The sequence below is a fragment of the Myxine glutinosa genome, chromosome 3 (genome assembly GCF_964187855.1).
Source record: "Myxine glutinosa chromosome 3, kmMyxGlut1.1, whole genome shotgun sequence".
NCBI lineage: Eukaryota > Metazoa > Chordata > Myxini > Myxiniformes > Myxinidae > Myxine > Myxine glutinosa.
The window spans coordinates 152081482-152095964 of NC_136263.1; positions in this window are offsets into that span (position 1 = coordinate 152081482).

A 14483-nucleotide genomic window follows, 5' to 3' on the forward strand; every position below is an offset into this window, starting at 1 on the left:
ATGTTCACTGGCTCAGTTGACGAACCAGTGTCATGATTTAGATCTTGCATTGGTAAAGAGGAGCTTGGGGCTGAGACATTCCCAATCCGCTCGGTCTCAGCAGGTAGTGAAGGTGGCGGCTCACTAATGAGCTCACCATCATCTTTAGTCTCGCCATCTACTTTTTCTCCCAGGTTTTCGGTGCTGCCCGATAATGTTTCAGAATTAATTAATTCAGGTTCCTTCTCCCTGGTGTCAACACAGCTTGTGGACACCTGAGAAAGTCGTTCCAGGGCGTCTGCACCCACACTCTCTTTAGCCAACACTACCTTTTTCAAAGTAATGTCGGAGTTACAAGCACCAGGTGCTCTTCGTTTTTTTGTCACCACAATGGGATTTTCTTCCATCTCCTCACTGCACGTAGCATCTGCCACCACAGGTGGGTTATCTGGGGTTATTTCATTATTTACCGAATCAGCGGTGTTGTCGTTTTCACTAAGACGAACAGGAGTATTATCCCTACTCCTCGAGTGCGAGGGAGCGGTGGTAGGAACCGTTCGGGTATTTCGGTTTACGTTGTTTCGTACGTTAGAGACCGGGGTGTTATCTCTTTTACAATCAGCGTCACTATGACCTGCTTCACCGCACCGTACACACGATACCTTCGGACAAAACCTTTTCACATGGCCAAAAGCTCCGCACTGAAAACATGTTAATGAGGCCGATGACGCATACATCTGGTACTCATGGTTGTTCACCTTTACCTTGAACGTGATGTTTAACCCCGTGTCATCGCCTCGATCCAGAAGCACCATATACACCTGCCGTCTGAAGCTCATCACGTGTTTAACACGTTCATCCTGAGACCGGAGCGGAATCATTGTGATTTTCGACACAGCTGTTCCGTATCGAGACAAAACGGGCATCAGCTGGTTGCAGGTTATAAATGGGGGTACGTTAGATATGACGACCCTCATCGACGGAGTGTCCATAGGCAATGCCAAGACAAAGAGACCTGTCTCTGTGGTTAAACCCGCACTAACAACATCGTGAACGAATTTTTCATCGGACACAAATACAACACCTTTTTGATTCATTCTCGACGCTGCTCGTACATTTTCACAACCGATTATTTTCCCCACCGCCAACACAATGTCCTCAGTGTAAGTTCCTTCGGGTGGAACACACACAAATGCATGCTTCCTTGTTAAGTTGTCGAACGCCTCTAACCGAGAGCGTGCATTCACCATCCCAGCGAATTAACACCCCCCCTTGTCCGAACCGGACAAGTAGGTACCAAACCGAAATAAATCAAACTAGAATAAATAATAAACGTGCATTATAAGCACAAAAAAGGCTTACAAAGCATCGTCGAAGCCGGTAGGCCGCACCCAAAATGGGTCCGCTCTCAAACCTCTCTCTCTTGAAGACAAAGGTGTAGAAAGGATGAAAACAAAATGCCAAAGTACACAGGATGGAAAGGAGAGGGAGGGAGGGGGGGGGGCAGGGGAGGGCAGGAGAGGAGGAAAACTCACAAAGAACTCACTACAACACAGAGCAGTTGCTCACCGCCGCCATGACGCCACGCCCACCACAAACGGCCTGCAGGGGGCGAGAGAGAGAGAGAGAGAGAGAGAGAGAGAGAGAGAGAGAGAGAGTGTGTGTGTGTGTGTGTGTGTGTGTGTGTGTGTGTGTGTGTGTGTGAGTGTGTGTAAAGGGACCATAAGTATGTGTAATGGCACTGGGAAACTTTTAAGGAGTCAGAGATACTGTATGTTCCCAGAAGCCAGGACGCAGACTTCAAGAACCAGAATGTGTGATCCTGAGGATTTGTAAGTTTCTGGGGGAAGAGCCGTGACTCCGAGCAGCATTTTCACTCATCCTATAAGCATGCAGCTATTCAGTCTCCTGTAACTTTTGCTGCTTACCTTATTTTAGGCTTCTAAAACAGTGCTGCCAAACTTTGAGGTTGAACCTTTTTATTCTGTGTCTCATATCCTTTTGTTCTTCCTATAAAACTGCACTCAAAATTGACTGAAAGAATCTCATTCTTGAGAGTAAAAGCCAAGACCTTTCCTTTTAGTGCTGTACATGTGTCTACGTTGTGTATTTAACCTTACAGAACATTTTCAACAGAATGTTGAACAGAAAGTCCAACAGAACATTTGCCATGAAAATATCTGTAGAACAAACCAAGAGTGGCAATTGACATTCTGTGAGAGAGTGGTTGAAGAGTTGAACACATCTCCACCTATCAGGTAATGATACAGTAAGTGGCAAGCTGGTGCTCCAGCCCAAATGAGGAAACAGTACTCCATGAGGGACGTATAGTTGCCTTATATAGGTACAAAATGGCCTCAGGAGGTAAATACCTCCACTCGATAAAGACAACCAACTCGTTTTGAAGCACTCTTAGCAACACCAGAAATGTACTTATCCCAACGGAGGTTAGAAGACATGTCCAGACCAAGAAGCCGAAGCTCCGATGATTCTGTTAAGGTAGAAGACCTGATGTGCATAGAAGGGAAAGACCTGTTTCTAGAACGAGATATGGACAACAATTTAGTTTTCTTTGCATTGAAGGTTACCAGCCAGTTGTGCCCCCACTTCAACACATTCTCTAAATCATTGTCAAGAGAAAATCCAACCTCATTACGAGTGGTGTTGAGTGAATCCGCAGATGTACAGTAGAGTGAGCAATCATCAGCAAACATGGCTAGCTGAGAATCATCAACTAACGTCATTATTTGAAACAATATCAGGAAGATCATTGATATAAACAAGGAACAATGTGGGACCAAGGACAGAACCCTGTGTGACACCAGAATTGATGGAGCAAGTAGGAGAAGATTGACCCTCAAGTACCACCTTCATCTTGCGATTTATAAGGAAAGCTGAGATGATTGAATGCATCACTCCAGATACACCATATGACTGAAGTTTATGGAGCAGACCACTATGCTATACTTTATCAAAGGCTTTTGAGATATCCAAAGCAACTAATCGAGCTTCACCCTTGAGCTGCAATGCCCTGTTGATATGATCCGTAATTAAGGATAGCAGATCAGCAGTAGAGCGAGAATAGCGAAAGCCATACTGGCAGTCAGTGAGAAGTTCATTGTTCTACAGATAGCTGTGAAGTTGTTCATTGATGAAGCATTCAAATACCCTACTTATTACAGGAAGCATGGGGCGATAGTTACTTGGTTCAGAATGGCACCCATGAAAACAGGGACAAAAGAAGCCACTTTCCATGATGAAAGAAACACTGAAGCATATAAGCACATGTTGAATAGCTTGGCAAGAATCGATGACAGCTCAGGACAACACATCTTAAATACAATCACAGGGATTCCATCAGGACCAGTCGCTTTTGAAGCATCTAAAGAAAAAATAATTCTGGCAACCTTCTTAAGAGTGATAACTGGAACAAGAATATCAGAGTCTGTACGAGATGGAAAATCAGGAAGAGGGTACCCCTAATCATTGAGTGTTGAATTAGAAACAAAGTGGTTTGAAAAAAGGTTAGCCTTATCCAGAGGTGAATTAACAACCTCAGGTCCATGAAAGAGAGGAGGTATAGAAGATTTATTGCGGTTGAGTACACTGTTGACAATCCGCCAAAAATCCCGAGAGCCAAGCCGCTTAGTCGCAATGGAATCGGCTACAGAAGCAGCATATTGCTGCTTGGCAACCTCAAGAACTCTTTTACAGTAGTCACTTGCTTTGCAGAACAGACACTTGGACTCCAGAGACCCTTGCACACGGTACTGCTTGAAATAGTGGTTGTGATGAACAATTGCTGATGCACAAGCCGGAGTGAACCATGGATGGGAATGGACCTTCACTTGATAGGTACATGAGGGAATATAAATACCCATACCAGTGCAAATCCATTGGGATATTTCCTCGGCAGCCATATCAAAACCAAGACTGAAAGCTGAGGTCCATGGCACATCAGCAAGAAATAAACAGAATCCATCCCAATCAGCTTTCCCAAATTGAAACACAGTGCGGTGAAAAGGATGCACTGGAGTTGAGAATGAGGAGTAAGAGACACAACCAGAAACAGTGAATGGTCCAAGTTACCGAATTGAGGCAGAACATCGGCAACACAATCACCGGGGTTAGAACACAGAAAGACATCAAGCAGATATCTTCCATCAGAAGCACGGTCAGGAATATGAGTGGGAGAGGAAACAATTTGGGTAAGATTTTGAGAGATTGAGAAATTATAGGCATTGATACAAGGAGGGTCAGTATTGCGAGAGTGTACCAACCACTCCTTGTGGTGAACGTTGAAGTCACCAAATACCATGATGTGTGCAGAAGGGTGGAGTAAAATAGACCTGTCAATGCTGTCTGAGATTGCATCGAGCACGGCACAAGAGGAAAAGGAAGGTTTGCGAAACAGAAAGAAGAGATATGTTGTTGAATGCAGGAGAGCAATGCGGAAACACATAAACTCGTGAGAGCCACTTTCAAGAGAGTTTTCACGAGCTAAAGGTAGAGATTCCCCAACATAGATACCAAGACCATGAGAAGGAGGGTGATCAAGTTGGTGAAAAATGTAACCAGGTAACTTGAAAGAAACAGGGGAGATACCACTGTCCAACCGACACTCAGATAGAGCCAGCAGGTCAAGTGAGTTAAGCTGAACAAAATATTGCGTAGAAGAAAAGTTGGAGCGAAAGCCCCTGACATTGGAAAAGCAAATATTAAAAGGATTTGAGCATCGCTGCGCACGGGCTGGTGGATTATCACGTGCAGGTAGAGATCTGTTATTCTTAAATTGTAGAGCCATATTCATATTCATAGTGATAGAAATACATAAAACATTGAAAGGGAGTGGACAGGCTAGACAAGGAAGAAGAAGAAAAAAAAGAAGAAGACAGTCAAAATAACCTAACCAAATTTACAGACCAGTCCAAGACACCCAATAGGGTCCCACAAACTCAAGCGAACACATTGTTATAACAATGCCACGCTGATGCCCCAGGAATGCAACCGAAAATGGCTGCACGGACCACCCCCATGCATGTCCATGGCAGCACAACTATTTCGACATTTTACACCTGTTGATAGATCAGCCTCTCAGAGCATTACCAAAGAGTTCGGGATCCTGTACTACCAGGCGTCCATGACCATTTTTTTCCGGTACCCTTCAGAGAGGCAGAATTCATCAGATCCCACAGGGAGTCACGGCCAAGAAAGATGCAAAATAACTGAGACTATAAATGACAGAATAGAAGAAAAGAAAGAAGACTAGGAAGAACACAAGAAGAAGAAAAGAAGAAGAAGAAGTAGAGGAGGTAGAGGAAGGAGAGGAAGAAGAAAACTGGCGTGTGCCATTCACCTCATCCTGAAACAAGGAAAACCCTCATCACAGGACCACTGAGAAGGTGGGAGTAACTTGGCCAGGCGGAAAAATATACTTTTCCCTACCCCCAAAAATTTGTGACTACTCTTAGTCTGGCTCCTACCCATTGGCCTGCCTGGCGAGGTAAGACCTATCAGGAGCAAAGCTCCCGCCAGTATAGCTCAACGGGTCACAGGAGCACGCAAGCCTCCCCACTACGATCAAAGTAGTAGTCACAATCGGGGAGGGAATTGCTTGAATAATTGTCCCAAAATAACTTAATTTGGGTATAATCATTATCAAAATTTATATATCGCATAAGCCGTCCATCTTGTGGTTCTTTGACCATTTCATTCCTGCAGGAATTGAGTCGATCACCTTCATCGGATCAGTCCTTTGGCTACAATGTACTTAATAATAATTGCAATTGAAATTGCCACTCGGTTATCCCAGCAACACGCCCTGTCCTTAAGACCGGCTCCGTGATATTATTTAACAGAACAGGTGTCGTCCCCAACGTCATTGCAATTTCAGGAATTTGTTTAATTCCTATTTTTGCTCCAAAACCTGACGGTGCATGATTGAATAGTTATTTGTGTGAACAGTTAGGCCAACCCAGTGCAATCACAAAAACCTCAGCTACATGTTGAAAAATTTATGCGATACTTACTATATAAAGTATTACTACCCATATGCTTTCTTCTTCTTCTACTTTCAATGCTACTGTTACAATATATATATATACACACACACAAGTATTTTATACTGTATATACAAAACACACCTGGTCACAAGTGTGCCTCACTGACCGGGTCCTCAGTCGAGGTCCTCAGCACCTCAGCATCATCCCGTTTCGGCCCTTCAACCTCGATACTGTTTTTGAAATTTGATTGATCAGTCGGGCTTTCTTATGTCTCTCTCTCAGCAGTGGGGTCCTCCTGGGTCTCCTACCATCGAACCCCCTTTCATGGAGTTGGCATCGGATGGTGCGAGTTGAAAAATTGAGATTTTCCTTGCTTGGCTACAATCTTGTGTCTGACCTCCTCAGACAATTCTGTTTATTTTCTCCATGCTCATTGCGGTGCAACACACAGTGACACAAAACAGCAGAATGACTACTTTTCTCCATTCAAACTGGTTGAATGAGGGGTTTTTTTGCAGGCACCTGCAACTCACCCTAGGTGAGTGTTTCCAAAGTAAAGGAGAATCACCTGCTTGAAATCTAATTATTTCTAACAACTTCTAAAAGGTGCCAATAATATTGTCCGGGCCATTTTAGGATTTCTGTTTGGAATAAGCTAAGATTTAGTAATTTTTTCAGCTTTTTTGACTTTGTTCCACTACAAACCAAAGAAATACAAATGTGGATACCAAAAGATTTTTTTTTATTTCAACAATTTTCTGGAAGAAATGGAGCATTATTTGAAAAAAGTGCAAGGGCGCCAATATTTTTAGCCACGACTGTTTATATATACATGTATATATATATATATATATATATATATATATATATATATATATATAAGTCTGTGCTAACATATGACCTATCATGAATGTTCCGCAGAAAAAAAGCTTACAATTGTGGGAAAAAGTTAGTTGTAGCTATATGTAGACATATAATCCGTGTGATGAACAATCAATGTGGTTGCTATCGTGCTGATGTAAATAATCCACCAAGAACGAAATTACATACAGTAAACTACAGCCGGTGCATGTACTGTGCTATACCACAAAAGGCAGATGTTGCTTCAGTCAACTGAAATTGTCCGGCGTCTCGAGATCGGCCTTAAAATGCTCTTCCGTGAAAATTATCTGTGATTTCATTTGATCTCCGCTTGCCAGAGCCACCGAGGGGCACAGCTAAACTATTAATGTCAGAACTCTCAGGTTGGATTTGACTCAATATCGAGCCGCCCACCTTCGGTCCCACCTGGTGAGAGCGCGTGCCGTGTCGAGACGCCCGCGAGCCGGAACTGCCGTGCGCAGTCCAATCCCATTGCCAATCAAGCTCTGTTGGAATCAATTTGGACAAGGTAATCAAACTGGAGCCAGGAACTGAATGTGAATATGCATGCTATGTAAGTTGGCTCCAGAGCGCACTTAGTAATTAACAGCATCAGTTAAAACTGGTCGTTATGTAACGAGGAAATACAACACTTGGAAATCGATTCATCCAACATCCTTCCTCCTGGTCTTTAAAGATAAAAATCAAATAAATCACACATTTATCAAAGAAATGCCTTCTTCAGAACCAATTAAGCTATGACTAGAAAACATCTGAAAATGAAAAACCTGTCCGTTCCCGTTTGTACTAAGACGGCTTCTTCTTCTTCCATATGACCAAAATAACGAAAACAGTAAAAAAAAAAATACAAAATGAAAATTGATGATTTTATGCAGCCTTGACCCTTGAGCTTTAGATCTAAAAAAAAATCAACTTCTAGCTTTTGATTGGTCAATTCTGTCACCAAATATGCAAATTCATAAAATTTCAGGTCTATTTGACAAAAATTGACAATGTTATGCAAACCTTTTGCAGTGAAGCAATCCATCGACCCAATATGCAAATTCTTAAAATTTCAGGTAAATCGGATAAAAATTGACGATTTTATGTGATGCTGACCTTTGACCTTTTGACCAAATTATTAATTTACCTTCTTCGTATTATCGTAATAAAGCTTTGTTGAAAATTTGATGAAAAACTCAAACGGTAAATTGTAATTTCAGGTCAATTGGATGAAAATTGATGATTTTATGTGACGCTGACCTTTGACCTTTTGACAAAATTATTAATTTGCCTTCTCCATATTATCATAATAAAAGTTTGGTGAAAATTTGATGACAAAGCTCAAATGGTAAAAAGGTTACGGCCCGGACATACACACACTTAGACAGACAGACAGACACACATAAGTGATTGCAAAACCCCGTCTCCTGCTGCGCAATGGAAGGGCCAATAAACCTGATGATATTGCATTGCCTTGGATTAGATAAACTTTGAAGACGTGTAAAGTGATAAGTTAATAGTGACAAATAAGGAAACAGGAAGAGTGTGTGAGTGCTCCAGGGGTCCTGGAACTCCTTAATTCAATTTTTTCAGATTAGATTAAAAGGTACACATCAACATCATTGTTTTCCACAAAAGGTCATTGTTTTATTCCAAGATAATTTGGCTTACAGATGTATTATTTTGCATTTACAAGTTCATATTTGAGGCCTTTTCATTTTTTAACACATACCCCTTCCTCCAGCTCCTCCGCAACCCCCTTAAAAAAATCTAGGATTTGTCTCTTGAAAGGTAAATTATTGCATATACTTGTGATGCTTTTCCGTTAGTTGGCGTATGCAAAGCTTTTACAAAAGAAAATACAGTTACGAACGGAATTTTACAAATTACTGTTCACACCTCCTGCAACGAAGCATGAGAAAATGATATAAGGAAATCTCAATATAAGAAGCCAATGGGCCCACATGCCCCTATACCACCCCTCCCTTCCTAATTAAATACTATTTGACCCTTTCACTTTTACTGCAAAACGATTTGCTAATTCACGACTGCTCCTGAAAACATTCTGAAGAGGTTAACAATCAAGGAAGCAGACACATGCGCAGGGTGTCGCCTTTATTTTTGAGACTACTTAATTACATACACCTACCATTTAGTAACGTTTTATACTCCAATATATATGCACTATAGTTTTGCCTTTTGCAACTGGTAAACAGAAATGTCAGTGATTCCCAAATCCAGGGTCACAACCCAAACTTGAAAACCGGCCCTGAAACCCCCCCTCATCCCAGATTTTTAAAGGGCTGATTTATCACGTTGAAATCGCTTTATCCAACAATTTTTAATCACAGGTAACGGAACCAAATCAAAGGTACCAGTAGCAGGCGAATGTGGTTTCAAATTTTGGGTCGTGGGCAAAAACGTTTCGATACCATATATACAGTCACGTGAAAAAGTAAGTACACCCCTTGTAATGTTTTGACTTTTTCAGCATATTTCAACATACAGCTATTTGATCTTCATTTCAACAATATTGATAGATAAAGGTGATATAATATAACACATATCAAGAAACATTTACATTTTGTAGTCCATTGTATAATTTAAATATACATAAATGCAAATTTCGCATGTGGAAAAAGTAAGTACACCCTTGGCTCTAATAGGTGGTATTGCCCCCTTTGGCAGAAACAACTTCAAGTAGGCGTTTCTTACAACTGTCTACCAGTCTCTGACATCGACTGGGAGAAATTTTTGCGCACTCCTCCATGCAGAATTCTTTCAGCTGTGCGATGTTTGAGGGGTTTCTTGCATGCACAGCTCGTTTCAAATCCCCCCACAACATTTCGATGGGATTTAGATCTGGGCTTTGACTTGGCCATTACAGAACCCTCCATTTCTTTCTTTTTAGCCATTCCTTGGTGGATTTACTGGTATGTTTAGGGTCATTGTCATGTTGCAAGGTCCACCTTCGGTTAAGCTTCAACTCTCCGACAGATGGCCTCACATTATCCTCAAGCACCCTCTGGTACCATGAAGAATTCATAGTGGATTCTATGATGGTGAGCTGCCCAGGCCCTGATGCAGCAAAGCTGCCCCAAACCATAATATTTCCACCACCATGCTTTACAGTTGGTATGAGGTTATTTTGGTCAAATGCTGTCTTTGGTTTTCGCCAAACATGTCTTCTGGTACTGTGGCCAAATAGCTCTAACTTTGACTCATCTGTCCAGAGCACATTGTTCCAGAAGTGCTGGGCTTTGCCTAGGTGTTCATTGGCAAACTTTAGTCTTGCCCTGATGTTCTTTCTGGACAGCAAAGGTTTCCTCTTGGTACACCTCCCATGCAGATCAAATTTGTGCAGCCTCTTTCTAAAGGTAGACTCATGCACTTTGACATCAACTGTGGCAAGAGCTACCTGTAGGTTCCGTGATGACATTCTGGGGTTCTTAGAGACTTCTTTCAGCTTCTTTTCGGCTCTCTTCTTGTGGTCTGCTCTCGGGCTGAACTTGCTGGGGCGGCCTGGCGTGAACAAGTTGGCAGTTGTTTGGAATCTTCTCCACTTGTAGATGATCTTCCGGACAGTCGAATGATTGATTTCAAATTGTTTGGAGATCTTTTTAAATCCCTTCCCAGACTCGTAGGCATCTATAACCTTCTTCTTGAAGGCCTCAGAGTGCTCTTTTGATCTTGGCATGGTGACGCCGCACACTTCAACAACAGAGATCAAACCAAACTAAATGTCTGAGGTTTAAATAAGACAGGTTCTTCCAAGATCCTCTCCAACGATGTTCTAATCATTTGCACCTGAGCTGGTGCACCTGATTCTAATTTTAGGTGTTTGAAGTAGTGATAAATATAGGGGTGTACCTACTTTTTCCACATGCGAAATTTGCATTTATGTTTATTTAAATTATACAATGGAATACAGAATGTAAATGTTTCATGATATTTGTTATATTATATCACCTTTTTCTATAAATATTGTTGAAATGAAGATCAAATAGCTGTATGTTGAAATATGTTGAAAAAGTCAAAACTTTACATGGGGTGTACTTACTTTTTCACGTGACTGTACATATATATATATATATATATATATATATATATATATATAACACAGTTTGTGTGTGTGTGTGTGTGTGTGTGTGTGTGTGTGTGTGTGTGTGTGTGTGTGTGTGTGTAATGTTACCGATAGACTCTGAAACGGAGAGGCTCACGTGCTTGATATTTGGCATAGACATGGCCATTGAGCCTGGGACGAACATGGCCGAGACAATATTTGACGAGATCCATATTTTTTATTCATATTTACCTCAGCGCATTTCAGCGAAGTACCCGCTAATCTCAGCCAGTGCGAGCAGCTCGCTGATTCGCTCAGAGCGATCACGTGATGTTCCATCCCATCACACGTCTCACGTTTGCACGTAATTCAGGGCAAAAAGCCATTGCGTTTTTTCACCTTTATGCGATCGTGTTTTGTGTCGATTTTGTGCGATATGAATTAAATTTTAATTCATATTTCGTGTTTACGAATTCGAATACGAAGGATTTCCCCTTTCCCCTTTCGATTTCGAATACGAATCGAATACGAGCTTGAGTCAAGAGGGCGAATGTACGGGTTGGGAATGTACGGGTCTCCCTTCCCCCGCCCGGCAACGCCGGTACTGGAGGGCGTGGGTCACAGGATCGGTGAGTCTCCAAATCCGCTTCGTGCTGTTGCGAAGATGCAGGACGATGTCGCGATTGTTGTGCTGCTCTCCGACCATGAGAACTGCAACGTCATTGTTGACTGGCCCTCCCCTTCCCTCCCCCTCCCTCCTCCCCCTCCCTCCACCCTACCCCTTCCACCCTCCCCCTCCCCCTCTCGCCCCTCCCTCCCCCTCCCCCTCTCAACCAAACTTGACAAGATGACGAAGGGTTACACAATGAAGGTTGTAGCGCATTCATTTCCCCCCCCCCCCCCCCCCCAAGGGGGTTTTCTCCCCCGAGCGGGTTTTCCCTGCCATTGCCGTCAATGGGTTGCGTGTTGAGGTGTATATCAATGTAAAGTTAGCTTTATCGTGGCGTTTTTCCAAGGCCGCTTCAAATAACAAAACTGACGATAATAGCATAATATTGTTGCGGTTTTGATTTTGTACAATAAAGGTTAAATTTCCCCCTCATAGTTTAGTCACACAACAACACGTAGCATCGCGATAGTGCAGTTATTTCTTAGTATGTGTGAGCATAGTCCTTTTCCTGTGTTAGTTTTGCGTTGAGTAGAATAATGAGAGTCAGGTTCCTTCATTGCCTTATGCCACCTTCATTGCCTTATGCCGCCTTACGCCTCCTTATGCCACCTTTGGCTTTTCGGCGCAAATTAACACGAGGCAGGCCTGGCAAATCGAGGCAATACCGAAGGCAGGGCAGAGGAGAAGCTGACGGTAAGCGTGAGCCGCCAATTAGGGCTCGAAGGGAGTGGCTGCGGCACTGCGGCACAGGGCGTGGTTGGAACATTCGAGAGGGCTAAGGGGGTACGCCATAAAACCGGTTGCGCGAAGCCCCCGACGTCAGTTATGAGCTCGGGGTTTTGTTGAGAGTTGAGAGTTATGAGCTCGGGGTTTTGTTGAGAGTTGAAAGTTATGGGAAAGGCGCTTGATGAGAGTTACGAGTTCTGAGAGAAGACGCGAATGAACCCAGTTATAAGCGCTCTTACCAAATGGGACGCTCGGTTGAGCTTGAAGCAGAGCCTCTATTGGGTTGCACGAGTGATAGCGCGCCGGTAACAAAACACGCTGTGGAAAACCGCCTGCCTCATCTGCCCTTTGTTCAAGAGACGTGCTATAAGGATACCTTCCACCCCCTGCTTGCCTTCATCGCGGGATGTGCTGTGACCAGGGAGAGCCACGCCAGGTGGGGTCATTCCTGGATGACCAAGGCAGCGCGTGAACACCATCCTACCTGCATTTCCCCTTTGTGAGTGTGATCAGGCCCATATATGGGGTTAATATAAGACTGCTTAAGTTCTGCCCTATGTCTCTGCTCTCTACCGAATCATTGTACATATAAGTGTAAATAATAATTAAACCTGTTATTTCTTTGATTCGACCGTCTCGTGCCTTCCATCATTGACTAAGCGTGGTACGAATAGAACCGCTCTAATCGGGTTCCAATACCAAGATAACTGCATGGACCACGTGGTACGCAATCCGCTCGGTGTACTCAAATTACACGTGGCTCGTGTGAGGCTTGATTCCCCGCTTCCGCGGCGGCGCAGGTATTTAGGTATGTGCCAGACTTGTCGCGAAATCCTACCTTGCGTTTGCCCGGGAGGGGCGTTTCAAGTCTCGGTTGCACCGACCCAAGAAGAACAAGGGGCTTAATCTGCCCTTGGTAAGGGTAAGAAGGGCGGCCAAAACCGTATCAATATTAATACCAATAATGTCCCACCTCCCCAAGGGGTTTTTTCCGGCGAGTCAACGTATATAAATAGCTTATCATGGCGTTTTCGTGGGAGCAACGGCCTCCACCAGAAGTAATGAACATCAATCAACAGTAATTAATATTATGAACCACAAACACGTATGATTAGCTTTTTAAACAGTTGCTAATGCTGTTTATAACACTAAATGAAGAAATTTGGAGGAATCCCGACATGCGTGAGGTAAGTTTTACTTAGAGAACTGAGCGAAGATCTACTGTACTCTATATAACCCACAAAAGTTGGGTTGATAACATGGCATATATATATATATATATATATATATATATATATATATATATATATATATATATATATATATATATATATATATATATATATATATACAGTGTCTTTCCTGTCCTGTGTTGTCCTGTCTTGTCTTGTCCTGTGTTGTCACTGAAGTACTTTCTCAAACTTTTGTGAAATCGTACCAAACTTCTGGTATGCACATATTCCTCTCATCGGTATGTCCTACGAGTATTTTTTTTTAATTTCTTAATTTTTTAAATTTGTTTTGGGAATTTTTTGGGGAAAATTTTTTGTTTTCAACTTCAATTGTTTATAAAATGTGATATCATGTATATTACAAATACATTTGTGCAAAATAATTGTTTGAATTATGATTGGTTTAAACCGAGACAAAACAGCAACTCGGGTACAGTCATTTATCTATATATCTACACATCTCGGCAGTGTGTGTCTGTGTTGTCACTTAACGACTCCCTCAAACTTTTGTTTCCGTGGTTGTCAAGTGTTTTTAATAACGTGGTGGTGAGGTATTTTGAATTATGTGGTGGTGAGGTGTTTTTATTACGTGTTTTATGGCTGTGATGTGTTTTCTATTTCGTGGCGGTGAGGTGTTTTCAATTTTGTGGTGGTGAGGTGTTTTTATTACGTGTTTTATGGCTGTGATGTGTTTTCTATTTCGTGGTGGTGAGGTGTTTTTATTACGTGTTTTATGGCTGTGATGTGTTTTCTATTTCGTGGTGGTGAGGTGTTTTTATTATGTGTTTTATGGCTGTGATGTGTTTTCTATTTCGTGGTGGTGAGGTGTTTTCAATTTTGTGGCTGTGAGGTGTTTTTATTACGTGTTTTATAGCTGTGATGTGTTTTCTATTTCGTGGTGGTGAGGTGTTTTCAATTTTGTGGCTGTGAGGTGTTTTTATTATGTG